We start from the raw sequence: 22,788 nt of genomic DNA, 5'->3' as shown, positions 1-22,788 counted from the left end.
TTTCCACCTTTCCAGCCTCAAATGAAAACAGCACAAAACAGCTCACAGCTACAACCTGTGGTGAGGTGCAGCGCACAAAGTTTGGCAACCACCTGATTACGTTCCCGCTGATGTTCAGCCAAGTTTTCCTTGGATGTGATTTGACCTACAAGCCATCAAAGCCTCAACGCGTAGCACACTGAGACGTAGGACTGATGCTCTTGTCCTACGTCTTCACCTCCTCTGTAACTCACCTTGCAGTCAGCTTTGGACACATAAAAGAGGAAAAAGTGACTCCTCGCTGTAGATCTGTGCCGCTCGGAGCTCCACTGCCCGTCTGAAAGGCAGCACGCTGCCATGAGTGAAACACTCTTCCTCCACCTCTCCCTCTTGTCGTGCCAAATTGTGTTTTACAGCATCTGTTCATTATAGATGGCCGACATGATGGATATGGTCATAATATTAATGTAAGACTGACACAGCAGAGACATGAATCATGGCTGACTTTATTTCAAAGCCGCCGTTTCATTGGACCACCACTAAAAAGTGATATATAAATGTCAGCGAATGGCAGCTGTAAAGCATTATGGAGTACATTTGATGGTGCATTTTCACCGTTATCAACCCGCTGTTATTTACTAATGCGTCTTCTTCATGTGACAGCCGCTGTGTCGGCGTCATTTAGCGCTTATGTGCTTAAAGAGACTACCTTTTGTCTCCCTCAGGTGCTGTCTCAGCAGGGAGGAGATGAAAAGGTGAGTGTCGACTAGGATGATCTCATATGCAGCGCTGGCCTTTGGCTACGGAAGTCAGGGGTGGCTTTAAATTGAAAGTGTTCAATCAAATAGAAATTTCATTTCCCGTATGTGCATGTGTGATATATGGCAAGTAGACATTATTCCTTTAATGTATATCTTTTTGCTGCTTTTTAAAATTGAAGGTGCCGGTTTTAAAAATACAGTAAAACAGATAAAAGGTGAAAAATGTGATGTAAATAAACATTATTTGGGCCAGAAACTGTAGGTAGTTTAAGCAGTATTTATTTATGTAGCTTAATTTGCATTTCTATTATTAGAAGCATGTATAATGAGCTGTGCTGGGTGCAAGTGGAGCTTGTTTTGCTCTTAAAGGAAACATGGCATTTACAAAATATGGATACATTTCCAGATGTCTTTTCTCCATCGTTCCACCGTCCTCCATCTATAAAACCTAAAAACAATCCCAAGATGCACATTTTTTAAAACATAATAATAAATAATAAAATCCATAAATAGAGAATTCTGCATCAAACTGCCAAAATGTATTTGAATTGAGCTATTCAAATGCTAATTCAAAACAAGTTTTCTTGTTGCATTTATGTAAGTCATTACCTTTTAGGAATTTACCATACCAAATTCAACTTGTGTTAGCAGTTTCAATATAATTTGTTCTCTTGTCACTGCTGGACTTCTATATGTGGGCTTCATATATATGAGCTCCCCAGTGCTGGGCAGTGAGCACAGGGTCCACTAGAGGACGTAGGGCCGCAGGCCACCTTCACAAAGTCTGTTTGGTCAGGGACATTCACACCAGGTTGTTTTGTAGCTCTGGCAGTCCTCATCCTATTCCTCCTTGCACAAAGGAGCAGATACTGGTCCTGATTATTGGTTGATGTCCTTCTACCGCCCTGTCCAGGTTTCCTACAGTAAATACCGGTCTCCTGGTATCTCCTCCATGCTCTGGTGACTGTGCTGGAAAACACAGCAAACCTTCTTGGATGGATGTCTCATGCTGGAGGAGCTCGACTTCCTGTGCAACCTGAATGGGCTGTGAGTTTCATACTTTTAGCAGTTAAAATTTCACAAACTTTGTGTTGTGACACTTGCTGATCGACTGTTAACTTGAGTTTTTTAAGCATTTTCAGTTTGGAGTCTATAGCAAGGCACCTTAGGCACCATTGCTGCATGTTATCGTCCTTTTATTTGAAGCCATCCGCTGTAAACCCTCTGCCAAATCAAACATGTAGAGCTACCCACTGTGGTGATTACTTCTTTCTTTTTTTGGACCGCACTCTATCAGTAACAGCAACAACAAGAAACACAATCCAGAGAACTATATTTTAAATTTAAGGTTGGCAGATCCAAATATCAATAGTATCGATACCAACACTAGTATTGGCTTTGGATCAATACTAGCACAATAGGGTCAATACTTTGTTTCTATCCTCTAAGTTCAGTATGTAGCACACTGAGTTGTGTTAAATACATTATTTTATTTTATTTCTTCTGTCAGGTCTATTTTGTTTATAGCCTGTAGCACGTTTGCAGCAGAAGTTGACTCAAAGTGTTTTAGAGACAAACACATTTCCATTCCAGCTCCCCAAAAAACTCAGTTTCTAAATACATGAAAAGCTGAAAGGTGTGTTTTTGTTGTGTTAACTAATTATTGTGTAAAGTAAAAATCACAGTGATTTAGTGGTCATTAAAATGTGTTCAGAATTAGAAAATTGATGATGACTTATCTCATAAATCACGACACACTGCTCTCCCCTACATAAGCGACTTTTATAGGTTAAAAGTATCGGTGTAGGTATCAGTACGATACCAAAATTTGCAGTATTGCACACCACTATTTTCAATAGCATCTTTTAAAGAGAAAAAAGTGTATTTAATTATATTTTTTAAAAAGTCCAAATGTAACAATAGAGTCAAATAACCCAGCATTCAGTGTTAAATTGCTCACTCACTGATTTGCATTTGATTCCTACTAATCAAATGCAAATTAAACCTCTTTTTGAGGAATTTAAAACCCCAAATAAACCTTGTGTGAAAAGCTAAAAAAGGAGGCCTTTAATGTTGTTGTTGCTTTTTCTTTATAAATCAGGTTTAAATAATTCTCAAATAAATTTCTCTCGTCACTTTTGGACTTCCGTACACGGCTGTCAGTGGTAGCAAAAAAGGAGTTGTTTTATGGGCTGAAGCATGCCAGGGGTAACTGTGTGAATCAGTGTCAGTGTGACTTTGCATTTCAACAACACTGAGGATGGTCTGTGCGTTGCAGATTTCCGCCTGCATGCTTTCAGCTTTAACAATCTGGACGCTTCACCTCTGTGCGGCAGCAGATGCTCGAACAGCTTCAGCTCCAATATTTGACACAGACTTTCCCTCGAGCCCATTTAAACTTTGCACCTTTGCTAATTTGAACCGATTGTTTACCTCACTGGAAAGGCTGACTCCTGTACCTTCTCCACCTCGCGAGCCTTGCCTGGCTGTGTGAGTGCGCCTCTTTCTGAACAAATCTGCACAGATTAGCGACTACCTGCATGTAATTGTAAGCAGGCATGTAATCCTCTGAAATAGTGACAGAGCCGTGGAATGCGATTACTTTCATACAGTTTTCATTTATTCTCTTCAGAAAAACAATCGGTTAGAAATGCAAGTTTGATTAATTCACAGTAACCCCAAAAAATATGCTTGATGTAGAGTCTTCAGATCAATTTGAATATGAAAAAACTGAAGACAAAAGGAAAGAGAACTCTTTGTATATCATCTAACTGGTGCTGAAATGATTAATTGATTATGTGATTTAATTAACTTACAGAAAGATGAGAAATGTAATGATTCTGGGTTATTTTAGTTGATTATTTAGGAATAATTTTGTTTTTTTGCACTATGAAGTGCAAATTTTATGAAACATGCATTTTAAACAAATCACTTTACACCTTTTTTTGCATTTTCTTTTTTTTTTTTTTAGATATTTAATCAATTAAACAGTGAAGCAAACCGGTGCTAGTAAAGTTCCTGCTGCACTACCTTTAACCCTGAAGTATTTCAATAATCTGCTCTGAGGAATTCGCAGCGATAGTGTGGTCAAACCTTAGCGCTTTCCCCACCCTCATGTAATGACAGATCTGGGGAATTACTAAGCACACGAGCAAAATTGAAGCCATATGAAGCGGTTACATACATCCCAACACCTATTTTTGCTTATTTTATGGTAATAAGACCACGAGGACTGGCTGAAAGTCTCCACATGGATGCTGACTGCAGATATGGGTAAATTAAAACAGGATTTCTTGTCCCGGTTTCATTCAGAATTGTCCGTCTCCCCGCTCGTGATTGGCTGCCTGTGCGTGACGCTGAGAATTGGCTGAAGGTTCATGTCAGTTAATGGCATAATCATTGCAACTTAAGCGGTCAAGTGGCTTGTGAGATATGTATGTGTACGTTTCTGTGTGAGTGTGTGAGAATTCCCTTCATCCTGTTACTGACTGTGGATAAAAACAATCTTCATCTAATATTTTTCCATGACATCAAGTAATGTAAATTACAGCGGGGTGTTGGTATGTAGTCTGTAATTACACATCACCCCCCCCCCCCCCCCCTTCCCCGACCCTCCTTCTTTCTCTCCTCCTCCTCTTCTTCACTCCGGAGCGTTTGTGGATCTTGTGTTCGGGCCTCCTCGGTCTGCTCTGCCTCCTCCAACCGCCAGCTCTCTCCTCGGCTCTGGCTCGTCCTGTTTGAAAGACGACTGCTGCACCCTACAGTTTAAAAAACGTCTCTCACCGTGGCTGCTCAGCCTCCAAACGCTGCTCGCACTCTCTGCTGTTTAAGATTAAACTGACACATGTTGACTCCCTATAATAAAAAAAAAATCACACATAAAGGCGCCTCCTCGAGCACCACAGCAGGATGAAAAAATAAGAAACCGGGATTTTTGATTCGATTTTAAACACGGATATGACTGAATACACAGCGTCACTGTTATTCTGTAGCTTTACAGTCCTTCCAACTCTTAAATAATTTCACCCGTGGAGGATTTTTAGTGTCCGACGATGGTATAAATTAAATATCAAAGCTTTTTCTGTCTTGATGAGGAAGAAAAACTGGGCTAAACAGTGAATACTTGGAATATTTGATGAAATTTAACAGAGCTCATAATATGTGAGCTAAAAATGAACTAACACCAACCCCAAAAGATGTGCTTTCTATCACCATTAAGACCTATTATTATAAGGATTATCTTTTTTATTTTTAAATAATAACTAAATACTATGATAATGACTTTAATGATGCTGTTGAGCACCTTAGAAAATTTTTTTAAGGTGCTTTGAGAGACAAGCAGAAGAAGGATAAGGTCATCAATACAAACTAGATGAAATGTAAACAACTGTCAATAAAAATACCAATACAATAGAAATAACAAGCATTGAAAAGTGACACACAGAAAGTCTGCAAAGGTTTTGAGATGGCAAATTAAATTAAAACATCCAGAAAAAAAATCTCAATGTTTTAATTAAATACCAATAAAATAACAGAAGCAATAAGCCAGTAAAAATTTTAAAAACAACAACAACACAGTGCCAGTCAGACGTTTGGACACACTCAGTGGAGTGTATTTTGTTGTTTTGCACATTTTACAGTAGCAATGAAACGACATCAACCTTCCAGAGTTCTTCAGTGACCGCTGGCACATCGAGCTTTCATTGTAGTACAGAACCAGTTGTTGAAAAATATCTTTAAAGATGGCAAAAGAGAAGATTAAGTTGAGGGAAAACATGAAATAAATATCAATATTGATTAAAAAAAATCAAAATGATAGTGATAGTAAAAAATAAACAAGACAACTGAGAAAGAAAAAACAGTAAGAAGATGTTATAAGATAAAAACATGTTAAAAAAAATATGTTTAACGAAGGCAAGAGGTAAGATTAAGTTAGAGCAGAGCCAAGAAGACAATAACATCAGTGTAAAAGAAAATGTCAACACAAGTCACAGTAACAGTCAGAGACCTTTAAAAATACACAAACTATAAAAACTCGATCCTAAAACACAACATCAGACAAAACATGTCTAAATTTGTTTTTTGATGGCCGAGGGTAAAAGTATGCAGCACAAGTACAAATAAAAAACAAGAAAAACAGTTAAAGGGAAAAAAAAGACTTGCAAATTAAAAACAAAGCTAAAAAAAAGATGAATAAAGACAAAAAGCTATTTTTTTAAAGAAACAACAATAAATAAATAAAAGTAATAGCAGCTTTCAAAGAAGGGAAACAACAGAACAGTAAAAAGTAAAACGACATTTGAGGGGGGAAAGCTGCTAACATAAGACATATGACCTAAACCCAAGTCTATAAGAATTTGTTAAAATTGGCAAAAAGGTAAGATTGTGTTAAAGCAGTAACAAGGAAGAATAAAAGCAATAGTGGTAATAAAACAAAAGATAAACAAGAAATATAAACAGAAATAAAAGGTAAAACCTGCTAAAAGACAACATCGGAAGCTTATAAAAATGTATTTTAAGGAGGCTGAGGTCACCCTCGGTGAGATCACCTTCTGATTTAAGACCCCTGGGGCCGCACCTGAGGCTTTAAAGCTGCAAGTTGGTTCACTTGGGGTCAATATTGCTGCTCTGTAGCTTGGAGCCAAACCTTGACGTGCTTTAAAAGTGATCAGTGAAATGTTCAAATCAATACAGGGAGCCAATGGAGAGAAGCCAGGAGGATTGTGGTAGTGATGCGAAGCCGTCTGCTGAAAACCAGTAAGAAGCCTCGCTGCTGCCTCGTGAACTGTTTGGAGGAGGTAGAGCGATTATGCACCAGCGCAGACTTGCAAAATTTCACTCTCATCATCATCTGAGTGAAAATCCACAGCCTTGCAAACACGTTTCCATATTCATAAGTGTACATAAGGATATTTACAGTAATAGAGTTTAATATAGAACGTGTTTCCTTCTCAGAGACATGTATATTATTTTATCTAAAAGGTTGTCGTCCCATACGATAGAGGCACGTGGCTCTACGCTGATTTTCATGGAAAGCATACACCACTTCTGAGGTGCAGTTATCAATAAATACAACAATTTTTAAAGTGAGGAATACCAACTTTAGCTTTGGGTTATATAATATTGTGATAAATGATGCTTTACAGGGGAACTGCACAATAAAAGCAGCCATAAAACAACAACTAATTGTTATTTTTTCTCGTATTTTCTTTTATGCGCACTCATTAGAGGTGCATACGAGTGCAATATGGGGTTATATGATGCATGAATGCTGCCTCTGGGGAAACAAAGGAACTCGCTTCTGACGTGTCAGGTGTGAGAAACCCAAACGCTGCCTCTTTGCACTCGTGCCGGTCAGTCTGTACGGTCTGGATCTCCTCCCAGCAGTGGCAGTGTCAACCAGGGGGCTTTGCCTCATAAATCCAACTTGAGGTAGCTGCCCCCCCCCTCTCCACACACACACACACACACACACACACACACACACACACACACACACACACACACACACACACAGACTCTTCCTGACAGCCAAGTCTGCTCTGAGCTGAATTTCCACCAAAAAATTGTACAGTTAGACCATCAAAATACAAAGCAGTGCAGGAGAGGAAGCAGCTTTAATTACCACAAAACCCTTCAGTGGTGGAATATTTGAGCTTTTATTTATTTTTGAAGGGGAGCTGTGACCTTAGTAGTAATAAAAATAAAAAGTAATAAAGTAATAAAAAGCATCAAAAGTTTTGTAAAATGTCAGATTAAAGCAGGTACTTTGTGTCAGTTTTGCCTGTTCAGTTGTGCAGGGATAATCAGTGCTTCTACACAGATTATATTTTACTTTATACAACCTTAAAATATTTTGAAGGAAGTGCTGAGTATTTCTACCTGGATTGTCTTCTCAGATTTGAACCATTTAGCCCGTTTTTGTCACTCTTTAACTTAATTGTGCATTAACTCATCAGCAGAGGCTTTAAACACCTAATCAATGAGCTAAAATGACTAAAACATCACTGGAAACATGCAGGAAATACACATTCAGACCTTTGGACTATACACCCACCTGTCAAACAAAGCAAAACAAGCACAACTCCATGTAAAGCAAGGAAAAACCACTGCTGTCGTCTTTAATCAGAAATAAATGATTAACACTTTATAAGCTTTGAGTTCACACATCAAACGCAATGCTTAATTTACAAAACCTGCAAATCTACCATGAAAAAACATCTATATTTATTTCCAAGTTATTATTTTTTAAATGTACTTTTAGGTACAAAAACGCATCGTATTCAAAACTATAAGCACATAATCCATAAAAGCTACATCTAATTGCACATATATATTTAAAAACATAATTTAATATTCAAATCAGTGACACAAATTTATTAACATATCGGATTATGAGTCATCTGCATGCATAATACGCACACATTATATCACCATTAACATACATATGTAGAGTATGCACTCATATGTCTGCCTGTGTTTATGCAAAGTCATTTATGTTTTTTTTACACGCGAGATTGCAGCGTGTTTGCTCTCCCCGGTTTTTTTTTTTTTTTTAAACTAGCCTACCTACCTGATGTCGGGCTTACGCCAGGGCTGAGACTTGGATTGAAACGTTGACGGGAGACGGGGTCAGGACGGGGAGGTTGCCACGACTGCTGCTGATATGGAAAATTCCAGAAAACAGAGAAAACAGCGTTTATTGATATTTTGCTGCTGGGTTTAGGTCGAGCTCATAATTAGAAATCAATTATGTGAAAAACAAATTAAATAACATACATTTCAAGAATTCACCAATTAGCAGCAGATTGTGTTTAGGAGTTCAGTCGTGTAAAATCAAGGAAATATCTAGTTTTAAAGGGAAAATAAAGCTTTAATATTTACCTCTAATCATGACATTATAGTTGCATTATAACCAGTGTAGATGGTTTTTTGTATGCTGCCCCCGAGGTCAAATAAATTACTGAGGGTTAGCTCAGTTTTACAGATCTCTGACTTGATCTCACACCAGGATTCAGTACCAGTCTTAGGATGGTTTGTGGTTTAAATTTATTATTTTGGTCCCTGTAGACTCTGGTTGTATTTAGTTTGAGTAAAAAAAACAAACAAACAAGATTGAATCAGTGTGTTATAAATTCTCAAGAAAGAAGATCATGCCCCCACATCCAAGAGTTTGTTCTTTTCAACATTTAACAAGAAATAAAAAAGGATGCAAAGTGAATTTTATTGAAGTAAAGTTTTGCAGAAATCTCTCTTTCGTTGAATTTTCCGTTCATAACTCACATTAATTCGACTTTCTTTCACCCTGGCGACTTCACAGACTTAATCTCCAGCATGTTACCTGCTAAATTGCCTCCGTAGGGCTGTTTTTATCTAAAATCACACATTTTTTAAGTGCTAAAGTAGCAAATACGAACTGAAAGACGCATTTATATGAGTGAGCTTCCTCCAAAATAAAAGCAGCAGCTTGTGCACAATCCCAGCCCCCGCAAAATGTGCTCTTATTTTGTTGATTCAATCACTGAGCCTTCATTTTTTGTTCTTTACTAAGCAGCTTCCTGTGATTACCTGTCAGCTTGGAGGAGTTTGGGGTTAAAACATGATCGTCTGCTTGTGCTCAAGTTTGAGTTTAATCCAGCCTCAGTGTCTGAGGGAAGTAGGGGAGGAGGTCGTTGAAGCACCAGGATGGAGACGCTTTGACTTATCTGTGGCCGCCTTAAGTGAAGCCGTTTGGAGATAGACAGAGTAAATAGAAAACGGCGATTGTCGTCTCGCTCTGCCTCCCTCTCCATAATCTGATTGGGCACGTTCCCCCGAATCGAGGGCAACGCCAAAACAAAAGATCACCAATCAGATAGAAGGGGCTCCCACTGAACTTCTTGGCATGCTATGAATGCTTTGCCCTCTCATGTGCGCTAGTATCTAGCAGCGAGATTCCCCGTGTCGCTTTTATGTGTTAATCGTCACCGCTCAGTGAGACCATTGTGCTGTCTGCATCGCTGGGGGAGGAAACCGCAAAAAAAAAAAAAAAGAAGAAGAGTTTATATGGGAATGAATGCGAGCAGCAGATACTGCCAGCACCGTTTCACACGAGCACAGAATCGCCTCATCCCCCTGTTGACGAAGGTCCAAGAGTGCAATGTGGTGCTCTGCCACCACAGACATCTCTAATTGGTGGGAAAGAAAATGCAGGAGTGAAGAGTTCATTTATACGTTGAGGAAGGAAGGGCAATTATCACCTGAAGTGCTCCCCCCCCCTCCATGTGTAGATGTAGAACAGTCAGATGTGAACACCGCTGACTCAACTTACCTCTAGAAGTGCCCTCGATCTCACAAATTTATACTTTAATGTCTTCAATTCCCCAACTGTTCAGCAGATCCTCAAATCAGCTGTTAAAGTTATGTTCCATTGCAGGAGCTTATAGTACTAAAATATCTTAAAACTGCCAGTCTGGGCCACACTTACACAGGCCTACATACCAAGGGGATTGCAGCAATCACACACAGTTTGCACAGAAGCCACTGGCTTGTCTGCGAACACTTGTTAGCTGCTTGATTCAAACTTTTACTTTGAAGGCACGCCGTCTCCACCTCTGATTATTGTCACATTTTTTACAGTTTCCCTATAACTTGCCAAGAAGTTAGTGAATGTTTGTATCAAAGCTGGAACTCAACATCAGTGGGTGACCGAGGCAGTCTGCTAGCAAACTCAGCAACCAGCTTTACCTACTGACGGCAAACTTTTTGGGGAATACGTGTTTCTTCTTAGCAACCTGTGGTTGCTGGGGAACCGCTGACCAGGCCTATGTGCCCAAGGCCTAAGGTACCGTAACCTCACAGTAGTAAGATACAGTATTTTATTATATTATATGATTCTTTTTCCATGAACAAATTTACCACATGTAGAAGTGCTTCCTGTTCAAAAGGACTAAGATAGTCTGCTTAAGGTGGCGGACTTCGAACTAAGGTTCAAATCCAATCCAGAGTTTTGTTTTCAGCCACTGTTTGGTGAGATTAGGAACAGCCTAATTTTATGAAAACAGCAGATAAAGGTTTTCAAGTATGAGATTTGCTGCACAGTTTAAGACTGCAGTAATGGATCTATTGAAGGGTCAAAGAAGTTGAAAAGGTTAAGGAGAATTTAAGTGCTTTAGCTGCTAAAAACAGAACAAACACACAGAAAGCTGCTCGGTTGCAGCTCTGCTCTGAATGCTAATATCTCAGCTGCGTGCGTGTGTGTAATGTCTGTGTGGGTGTGTAAAGCAGATGCCATTCTGCTGATCTCAGTCCACATCCATCCGTCTATAGCTTAAATCTTCCCGAAGGCCGGTTGGTTCAAGCCGTCTCTCCCCGCAGCCTTTTGTCCCCGCCTCTGCAGGTCGGGCGGCGTCTGAACCTTTTCATCTTGTCTCGCAGGTTGACGGCCGCGCGACAAAAAAAACATCTGCCCACCAAAAATTCACAAGCTGCCGCAGACACAAACGACAACAGTCGGCTTGTGTTCCTGCTGCCACACGGTGTCGTTGACAGCGTAGAGTGTTGACCGATCTGTTGTGCTGCTGAGTTAGCTGCACTTCTGTGTGATCTGCTGGGATTAAATAACAACAAATGGGGTTCATTAAAAAATAATGTTGTGTAATATACACTGTATTTATACAGTGTATAAATACAAGAGTATAATTTGTATGAATACAACGAGATACGTTGTGTAAATTTAAAGAGATACATTGTAAACATCAAAGAAGATTCACTATATAAATACAGGGGCTCTATTGTATAAATACATATTACAATATTACATATTTATAAATATACTGTTTTAATACAATGTGTCCTGTAATACTTGTTACATAGTTGTTGAAACTGTAATTTATTTTGTTTTTCTTTGTTTTCTTTTTTTTTGATAATTTTTAATATATGAAAATAAATTCTGAAATGTCATAATTAATTAGTAAAATTAATAAAATATTAATATAACAAAGAAGATTGTTGGTGTTAAATAATAAAATAAATGTAAGAAGATAATATGTTCAAACTGAATATGTTTTATTAATAAAAGGTCAATATAACAAAATATGGAAAAACACCGCTTGTTCATTTTTTTAAAATGCAGTTTTTTTCTCATATTTTTTGCAAGCTAATACTACAATACAAACTGTATTCATTTAGACTATTTTTTTCCTCCACAACTTAAAAAAACAAAAAAAACAAAAGAGCTCTTTAACCCTGATCCGCTGTGTCTGATAAACCTAATGATGATTTGGGTTTCTCAAAGCACCACCATGTTTTGGAAATGAGCTCTAAAAGCAGGATCTGCAGAAGCAGAACAAAGACAAGTTTGGAAAGGTTTAAAGGTTGCCTGGACTGTTCGGAAAAGCGCAGCTCGTTACGGCTCGAGCGGCGAGCGTGCTCATTTGCAGAAACAAGTGTGTGGAGGGTTTAAAGGTTGCATACATCGAAGCAGAGATGTAGTGAGAACATTTGACTTTCCTGGTGAAGTACAGTCAATATTGTGAGAGGCTTTAATGGTCAAACATATGCATAGTTTCTGCTCGAGTCCTTCTGCTGTGGTAAAGCCTCAAATACATTCGGTATCATCTATCAAACGCAGGGAGGGGAGGAGGAGGAGGAGGGGTGAGGAGGCTGGAGAACAGAAGTTGGGTTTTGCCACGGTACCGAGCAGTTATTTTATTGACGTGGGAAGACACAGGAAACGAGCTGCTTTCACTCTTGCATGTCGAGTCCTTCTGTTGGCGCGTGAATCCAAAACAATTTCAGATTTTGAGAAATACGGGGGCAGCTGGCGTTCCCACAGCCGTGCTGGAATTAGCCGTTTATGCGCTGCAACCCTATCTGCTCTGCACCTGGGCGGCTAGCATAGCCGCACCTTTGACTAGAGAGCACAGGCCACCACGGCGCTTGAGAGACAGACAACATGTGCTGCGAAGGAAGGAGAAACCTTGGCCAGCACCCTTCCAGCATGTTTTCCCACTTTCTTTTTACTAGCTGGGCGGTGCGTTTGGTGTCATTTAAGGTGGGTGTGCATGATTATAGGGCCTCAAAAATTGCTCCCCAGGCACAAATAATCTGGCAAAATCATACAGAAGGTTTAGATTCCCAGTGAACACATGCACATTTGCAATATATACAGTTGAGATTGTGACATTGTGTGAGCAGGAATTACAAATTCAACAAGTGAAAGGAAAAGAAAAATTGGTAAAACAGACATTTAATGCACTATTATTTTTTTTAAAAAAAGCTGTTACAAATGTTCAAACATGCAATGCATAGCCACACATTTTCATCATGACCGACTGCAGCTACACTGGAAGTCTTTAAAATCTCCGCTGAATGACTGTTTAATTAGCAGGACTTCATTAGTTTGAGCTCCTGTGGAATGGATTTGGGGCTGTTATACCGAAATCATTCCCTTTATTGTACCTTTCCCGAGCTCGTACCGCCGGGCCGGCGGCATTAACAGGCAGGCGCGGCAAAACAGCGGTGAGGAGTGAACATGTTGTCGCCTGTGTTGAACATCTGACCTGGCTGGAACCTGCGGCGAGCGTCACAGCTGAACAGGAGGCCGTCTGGATGGGAGAGGATGGAGAGGGAAGGGGGGGAAGGTTTGGCTGTACATGCTTGGCTCCTTGCCCCGGTCCCATTGACCAGACAGCTGAACTAGCGAAGGGAAAGGGGGGAGGAAGGGAGAGAAGGCAGGAAATGGATAAAGCTTCTGTTTTTTTTAGACGTGAGAAAATAATAATCTGTGCATGCTGCTTCTATCGTAGATGAAGGTGTGCCTGCACCTGTCAATCAGAAGATGCCTCGACTGAAGGACCCAAGACCTGCTAACCCTGACATATTTAAGTCACATGAAAACTTTACAGTAAAGTGAGGAAAAGAAGAAGTCCACAGGTCTGTATTTCTCAAAAACCACGCACCACTAACCTGCTGTGAGAACCAAACACCTCTAACCAGACCTCAAAAATACGCTTTGATAACTCTGTAGGAACCTGTCCAGGGTGTACCCCGCCTCTCGCCCTATGACAGCTGGGATAGGCTCCAGCGCCCCCCGCGACCCTGAAAAGGATAAGCGGAAGCGAATGGAATGGAACTCTGTAGGACAATCATCAACAGCACGGCCCAAACATACAAGCTTATGTGTGTTTTGTAAGTAGCATAAACTTCCTTTTACAAGTTTCTGTTTCACAGATGAAGATTAAAGAGTCCAAATGAGCTTAAATCTTAAACTGTGACATTTCTGATTCTGCATACATGGCTTTGGCTTCATTTTACCCTTGCTAAGTAGACAGCAAAAACACATCAGCCCTGCAGAATGGTTACTGACCCCGTGGCAACCGGTGGTTGCTGAACTCAGCCACAAACTCTGATCAAAGTGCACTGACATGAGTGGAAGGAGCCTTTGACGAGGATGGGATTTGAACCCTCGTGTATTTTTTACACACATTTGGTTCTGATAGTAGAAGTGCGAGTTTATTTTCAGATCACGTGACTTGGAGGGACAAACTGCAAGCTGATTGCTGATGTATCGACACCACAGCGCTCATTTGGTTTTCTGCTGAAGAGGGACTGTACATCTTTTCCGACCTGGGACCCCCGAGGTGGAGCTGGAAAAATGTTGCTGATATATATTACGTACCTTGTAACTATTATTAATCCCAGTGGGGGAATTGCTTTACCACAGTCAATTAAAATATAAATATAAGTGGTGCTAACCTTGATTTGGTTGCCATCAGGTTGGATTAAAGCTACACTTTTTATTGTTAATTAGTGTCTCTTCAGAGATACAGACTAATAAAAAATATGATTGGTGTAACTTTTGCAGTACCAACAAAATAACATTAAATAAAAATGATATTTTTTATCTTAGTTATTTTAATAAACCGTTGGTTCGTGTATCACAAAATTAGCCATATAGAATGTTTTTGTGCCAAAACAGAATATATTTGGAATTTTATTGTGAAAAGAAAGAACAAGAAGTATCCCTTTTGACCCACGAAACACTGAGACAAAACAAAACAACAACAAAACTGTCATGATCCTGGGTCTTTCACCCAGTGTTTTGTGTTTTCTATTGTGATATATTTTGGTTCTGTTCTTCCTCAGTTTAATGTTGAGCCATTTCTGTCTGTGTTTTCCTCTGTGTAAAGTCCGTGTTCCTTACTCTGTGTCTTTGCATGTGTGAGTTCCTGTTTAATTTTGCAGGTCTGCGTCTCTCGTTAGTGTTTCTAGTTTCGCTTCCCCTTGTCTCGTTATGTCCAATTACTCCCAGACGTGTCTCCCTCCTGTTTACCATTCCCTGATTGCCCTCTGTGTATTTAAACCCTGTGTTTTCGCGCGTGCATTGCTGGTTCATCTGCGTATCTCCTTCTGTTGTCATGCCGTGTATCCCTGCGTGTGTGTCTCTAGGTTTCAGGTTTGTTTTCTATGCTTAGTTTTCCCAGTTTAGGTTTTACTCATTCCTGTTTTTTGCCACCCTCGCCTTTGTTGTTTGAGCACGCTCCATCAATAAAGCTTCCTCACCTCAGTTGTGCAGCATCTTGGGTCCTTTAATAATTCCATATGGCTCGCCTCGCGAATCGTGACAAAAACCAACATTTTTTGGCCTTATTTTCTCAAAAGTCAAACAAAATTTTGAGGTAACCCAAAATTCTGACTTGTGTATGGCAGAAAAACAAACAAACAAATAAATGAATAAATCAGAGCCGTAAAGAAGCTCCCATAGACAGTAGCACCATTTCTGGTTAAAAGCAGATCAAACTGACTCACTACACCGTCTTGTGGTACAAACTGGTATTACATGAAAGTACAGCCTGGCCCTAATGAAAGATGACATCGCTTCAACACAACACACACTTTTTAACATGAGGTCGCAGCAGTAATTTCTTCACATTCTGCTAATAACTTTAGTAAATTTTGCAATGTTTTGAGCTAATTTTGCACAATATTTTATAATGAGTTCTTTAAATAAATTATGACTTGGCTCTGCCTTCTTATTACCCAACCCTCCTTACCCCTTGGTTCCACTAGCTGCTAAAACTACTTCCAAAATGTCACATAATTTCCACTTTTACACATGTGTGCTGCTAAAGAGATGAAATCAAGAAGAGCCCCATAAACCTTCCAATAGCACATGTTTTATATATCATCTTATATGTCTTGACACATGATTTACTGATAAAAGCTTGAACATTTTTCTCAGATAATACAGGATTTATAAGACACAAACCTACTTATTCTCTTTATTTTGAACCAGTGACCCCAAAGCAACAGCAAAAACTTTATGTTAACGCTGTGGCGGATAATTAAAAGTTAGGTCAAGTTAATTCGCTCACGTGGTAATTTTTGTGTCCCATACGCTTGTAGGCGTGCACACTGTGCGCACGTGTCCATGTTGTCTTTGTCCACGACTGTTACCCTGGTGGACCTGCCCACTCTGACTTGGTTCCAACCAATCAGGTGCTAATGTGCAAAAACAGGAGAGGGGCTGCGCTGACAGATGGCAGGCTGACCTGGAAAACCTGCCCTCTTTTCAGGGTTCAGCAGTCGGCAGATGACAGGTATTATTTCATAACCCAAAGACTGAAGAGGGGTTGTTGGTGGCACACACACACACACACGTAACACACACTTTTGCTGTCACTTTGAATCATTAACTAGTTGTTGACATGCTTCCTGTTGAGTTTGGTCATTCTTATTGGTACTGTTATTAGTTGTTAGCTAAGGAAGCATCAATTTTGAATTAAACTTTCTCTTTTTTTCTCTTGATACATGATTTATTTAAACACTTTCATGCTTCACAGGTAGATACACATACTCAGCTTCAACCCGACAATACATGTTACATGTTTTTCTTGGGGTTTTTGGAGCATACAGGCCTACATATGTCAGTATGCAGAGGATTAAATCAGATTTAATCAGGCTGTGAATTCCCTGAATTAAAGTACAAATTACAAGCTTCCAGCTCACAGAATTTTACCCTCAGCCATTAACGCGCACATACACACACCTATTTATCCGTCTCTCCAACCAGCCATGTAACTCCAGTGTCAGGGTAGATCTGTGTGGCAGAAAGGGCTTTCTGATGAAGTTGTTCATAAATTTTAATATGACATGTCAGCTAGCATGATGTATAGACTGGCTGCTCATTCATATTTCAAGCAGTCTGCTGTTGAGAAAATAGCACAGTTGTACCTTGCTCTACCTTCAAGTGCTGCGCGGTTACAGCTGTCAGAGCCAGTGCAGAGAAACGCTGTTAGCGAGTCTCTGACAGTTTGGATTTTTCTTTTTTTTTGGTGCAGGGATTTTCTCACAAATCTGCCCCCATCATGGAGGACGAGTGGGGAAAAGAAAAATAACCTCCAGTAAATCAAGGAAAGATTATACAAATGCTCATGCAAGATATCTGTTAAGGGATAAATCATTCACTTGCACTGAATACTTCGTTCAGTATGCTTTTTTATGATGCTTGATGTCTCCATTCGCAAGGATAACCAAGCCACTCTATAGTCCATAGTCATTTACAAGGCTAGCATTACAAATGGCCAGCCATGTGAAAGTCATGTCTTAACTGGGTGACAGAAATAATATATTGCAAACAAACTCTACATTTAACAATAGAAAAAAAGACAAATAACAATAAAACACCAAACAAATGTGCTTACAACAATGTTTAAAATGGTCTAGCCTCTGTATTGGTAAGACATGACCATGCTTTTAAATGTTGGTTAAAAAGTGAACAGCTTGGAGTCTTTTGATGTTTTAGTTTGCTATAGCCTCTTCGTATACCAATAAACCACAATATTGGTTGTTAGCAGCACATTATGCTAATTCTGACTAATGCATGTCCGTTAGTACTCCAGTGCTAGCATCAAGCAGTAAATTACACACACTCTAAAACTAGCTTGCTAGCAGCAGTTTACACAGATTTGGTCAATTTTGACTGTAGTTAGTACTCAGGCGTTAGAATAAAGCTGTAAATTATGCAAGTTTTAGGCTAATAGCTTGTTAGCAACAGTTACCACAGATTATGCAAATGCTAGCATTAGCTTTGAGCAGTAAATTACATATATTTTAAACTAATGGTAATTTGTTAGCAGCAATTTTATGAGATTAGGCTTATGTGAATGTTGTGTATTTGTTGGATACTAACATATATAAATTCCCTGCTAAAGAGCTAATTTTAGCTTATTAGTGACAATTTACACAGATTAGGATATGTACAAGTTAGCATTATGTACAAGTTATGTACAAGTTAATGCTAACTTGTACATATCAGTATTATAGTGTTAACATCAAGGAATAACATTTGTATGTTGTGGGCCAATTCAAATTACTACATGTCGCTAAAGCCAAAATACTGGCCATGAAAAACACTCATCCAGTAAAACACTGAAGCTTGCCTCAAAACTTTCCCTTTATTCTCAACCAAAGACTTCTTGAAGTGCTACAGATGAAAGATCTCAATCATTAAGAGTTAAAAAAATGTTACGGGTCAAAAATAATATCTGAACTAGACAGAAAAAAATCCCTTTTGCTCTGAACAGTTGAGGATCATATCGAATTCTCCTCCACATAACTTGAACTGATGCCTGCCTTGCTCAGTTGAAGGTAGCCAATATCTGATTTTTCCCAACCTAAGACTCTCGCCTTGTATGAAAATGAGACACATTACCGGTCCATTAATTGATCTGGGTGCTGCTTTGAAATGTGGACCTTCCTGAGAATCAGGAATTAGGGCCGACTCCGGGGCCAATTAGGTGAGTCTTTGCAATCAGTCCAGACCATCCGCAGGTGAAATGCCAGACAGGAGTTGTCGGTGGCTGTCGTGAATGCTAAAGGCAGGTTAGGCGGCAATTCATGTCCAAATCACCCCATGCATTCAGCAGAGGGGGGCAGAGGCTAATAGTCGCTCATTGCCTGGTTTTACCTTTCCTGATCCTGCGGCTGCCGCTAAACATCAATGACTGATCTGAAACAGGTTCTCCACTCAGCATGTGATATCGCTCTTTACCTTCTCTGCCAATAACAGAGGCAGCATGTCTATGAATAGCAAAGAAGAAGAAATGGTGGTGTAATTATCCCTCTGAGAGCACCCCTTCCTTATCTGGTTATACACATTTGAAGATATAATGCACACTGAGTGACAGGATATTCCTCTGATAATATTTATATGTTTATTGATTTACCTAGAGACATTCTTTTCAAATACATATCAGCCATTGGGAGGTTAGATGTGACTTAATATCATAGTGTACTTTGAATATGTTTTTTGGACAAGCTCTTTTTCTACACCAGAGGTTCACCCTAAACACAAAAATATACTATAGTAAAAAAGCAGTAACTACACATCTGGCCTTAAAAGTTGTTAAATTATTATCTTGCTATAATGATCATAGCATATGTGTGAATGTCTTAACTCCTAGACTAACAGATCTTCACAGTCTTTGACTCTCTGCTAGCCAAACATAATTTGGAAACATATTTATCCTGCTTACTGAATCTACATTTTTCATAAGCTGAATGAATGCTACTGCTACTAAGTAGCTAAATCAAAACTGACAATAATATAACTGATAAAGTGCTCGTGCTATAAGCTAATTGTTGTAGCTCAACAGGTAAGCCATATTTATAGCCTTTGACTCTGATTTAGTGTACTAAATCAGCAGTTATTTACTTATTAAATGGTCTTAAATTGTTCTAAAGTGTTTATTTAACTCAGGGAAAAAAGTAACATGTAGTCAAACTTTAGCTAGACTGAGTGACAAAGAGTTTATATACAAAACAATGAGTCTGGGTTTTTATTGTCAAAATCAAATACAGTAGGAAGAGCTGGAAATACGGGATATTTCAGGTCAGAGATCATACTCAGTCATTTTTTATTTTTATTAAACAGATAGTTAAATTTATATAATATGCTATTACAGCAGTTATGAATTAAATTTGAGTTTGTTTGATGTGCCAAGATGTAAAGAAAAAAAAAGTAAACCTTTATTATCGTGACACTGGTAATGTTTAACCTAAGACCAGTACAAGAAGAGACCAACAATAAACTATATATGGCTATATATAGGTCAGCATGTTGATGTAGATTACAGGGCAAATGTGTATTTATAGCATGTGGGAGTGCCAAAATAGTAGTAGTGTTATTTACTTGAAATTAACCTGAAAAACCAATCACGAATAAATTCAAGTACTTATAATAAAAGTAACGAGGCTGAAAAGCCTACATTTAAATATTGCTGCAAAAACTTTTTTTTAATATATTTTTATTTTAATGCCTCATTTTTAAAACTACTCTTTATTACAATAAGGAATTCTAAAAATGTAACTAAGTTATTTAAAAAAGCCTCTGAGCCACACAGTATTTGTATTTACTTTTCTTTTCTTCATAGAATTGCCCATTTATTTACAGCCACTTCTCATTTTGCCCATACTCGTGCTAATTATGGCTGCCTGTCTGTCATATTTCAGCCATGTAATCCCTGGGAGCGGCTGACTGGCTGACCATGTGCTGTGTTCAGATGTGTCCTGCCACTCTAAACCCTGTTGTAATCCCGCGTTCAGCCAGCGTGAGCCTTAATTGAAATAATCCCTGCCGATGAGCGGGGCGGTGCTGCACAAGCCTGCAGCCGGGGCCAGTTTCATGATGGGTCCAGTTTAACCCACTGTGTGACTCTGACCTTTCCCTCGCTGCTCGCTGGGACCATCTGAACCCGTCCCAGTAAGGACATCTGGTCGGATACTGGGGAGGTCGTTTGATCCGCCTGCCTGCTCCCAGAGGCCTTTCAGACCCTCTCAGACTTACAGTACAGCACTGAGCGCTGCTCGAGGGGCGTATGACAGCCGCACAGCAGAACAGTTTGCTATCAGTAAGAGAAAGAAGCAGCTTTTACTGGCAGATTTTTGAGCAGTGTACTGAGTTAGTGACTGAAACAGAAAACGTCCTTTAGAGAATAAACAGAGCTAGCTGAATAAACTTGCTTAAAACAGGTTGCAAATCAATATTTTCATTTATAATCATTCAACAGACATGTTTATGTCAGATAAACGGTTCAATTTTTAAGCATTATTACATTATTATTATTATTATTATTATTATTATTATCTTGCTACGTTTTAGGAGTATTTAAGTATTAATTTGGGTTGAATTTGTTTAAAAATGTCAATGTCGAAACTGTGTCGAACACATAAGCAACATGCTTATTACAAACAGCAAGCAGGAAATATGCTGAATAATTTTAATTTGACCCTTTTTTGATATTTACCTTTGTTTGCTTTCAATAAATTAAAATATCTGCATGCACAGTCCACGAGGCCAGATTAGCCAATGGGCAGTCTGGGCACTGACCCAAGCGTAAACACTGAGGAGGCCTGTTGAAGCGGCATATGGAAAAGAAGATTTGACTCTTTAAATTTAGAGCCTGATGTTTTGATTGCCAGAAAAAGTACATATATAATGACATAATTGCTATAATGCAGTTGTGTATATTTTGAAAGGAGAAGAAGGAGCAGGAGAGGAGGAGACAGACAGACAGACAGACAGACACAGGGAAGCCCCACAGGAAGTAGACAACAGCAGATGTGTGTGTCAGGACATTTGCACCGAACACGAACATAGAAAAAGCTCTGGCTGCTTCAGTTTCCAGCGTGTCACTCTTTTGGTGATTGCACATTGCTCTCCGTAATGACTTCAGGTCCAAACGATTGTGGACAATAACTTTATTCCTCTTCACTCCAACACAGTGGGTTTAAAATCAAATAGTCAAGATGTGATTAAAGCATGAATTGCAGTCGTTTTTATACACAGTCAACCAGCATCATTTTTAAATGTAAGGATTGTTCTTAACATTAGGATTTTAAATTCTAGAGCTTGTGAACTAAACCAAATGCTCTGTTTCCTCCTCTGACGTGGCCTGTTAGACCTTTACTGCTGCCTTTGTGGGTCTCTCTGCTTTTAGTTTTGTCTTCAGTAACCTGAAAAGCACGCTCTGTTCAGTTCAGATCAGGCGGCCGACCTGTCCAGTGAAAATGATCCCATTTCTTTGCTTTGAGAAACTCTTGGGTTGCTTTTGCATGGTTTGGGTCATTATCCATGTGCACCATCAAGTGTTGTCTGATCAGTTTTGCAGCATTTGTCTTAATCTGTGCAGAGATTATAGCCCTGTACACTCCACAGTTCATCCTGCTGCTCCTATCATCAATAAACACCAGTGACCTGATTCCACTGGCAGCCATACGTGCCCGTCCCATAACACCGCCTCCAGCATGTGTGGCAGATAATACGCTATGCTTCATCCTGGTTTCATCTGAGAAACTCTCCGGGCTCGTTTAGATGTTTCCTGACAAAGTCTACTCCGGCCTTCTTGCTCCTGAGTGTATCATGTGGTTTGCAGCTCGTTGTAAACCCCCTGATTCTAATAAAAATCTGATAATGACACTCCTACCTCCTCTGGAGTGTTTTTGGTTTGGTTAGATGTGGTGAAGTAATTTTTCCTAACCATGGAAATAATTCTGTGATCATCAGCTTTAGTCGTCTTGTGGTTCTTCAGAGCTTTTGGTGTTGCTGAGCTACTCAAAACATTCCTTCTTTTTAAAGATGTCCCACACTTTGTTTTTCCAGATCCTACTAGGTTTATTTCGTTTTTCCAGCCTAATAATAAGAACAGCTTTCTTTACTTGTACTGACATCTATTTGGACATCATATTGAGCGTTCGAGTGAAAACATTTGGAATCAAATCTTCCATCGGCTGAATTTGTCTTGAAATAATGAGGCAGCAGGCCTCACCTGGCCATGAAACTGCTTGCCAGTTAGGTGAGATTACATTTCTTGTAGTGAAAAGTGTAGGCTAATATAAATAGATTCCAGGGTTAATTAGCACACGATACATGTGGCAGACTTACATGAATCCATTAGCAAGATAAGAAGCTAACAGAAGAAACTGTGGTGTTGTTTTAAACCACGAAAATGTGCTCTTACAAGATGTTTTAAACACCGAAACTTAAACCAGCGATCGTGCAGTGAAA

The 22,788-nt window shown here is 39.3% G+C and overlaps 1 long non-coding RNA gene across 1 annotated transcript; it reads left to right on the top strand.

The window, feature by feature from the left end:
• The first annotated feature begins 1,494 nt into the window (after positions 1–1,494).
• On the top strand, positions 1,495–15,288 carry LOC113016521 (uncharacterized). Its single transcript, XR_013905366.1, has 3 exons — positions 1,495–1,787; positions 13,529–13,655; positions 13,750–15,288. It is a non-coding gene; the product is annotated as an uncharacterized LOC113016521 (long non-coding RNA).
• Positions 15,289–22,788: the final 7,500 nt, after the last annotated feature.

This window comes from Astatotilapia calliptera, chromosome 23 (genome assembly GCF_964374335.1).
Source record: "Astatotilapia calliptera chromosome 23, fAstCal68.1, whole genome shotgun sequence".
Taxonomy (NCBI): domain Eukaryota; kingdom Metazoa; phylum Chordata; class Actinopteri; order Cichliformes; family Cichlidae; genus Astatotilapia; species Astatotilapia calliptera.
Note: the sequence above shows the minus strand (reverse complement) of the source record. Positions and strands in the feature narration are given on the sequence as shown.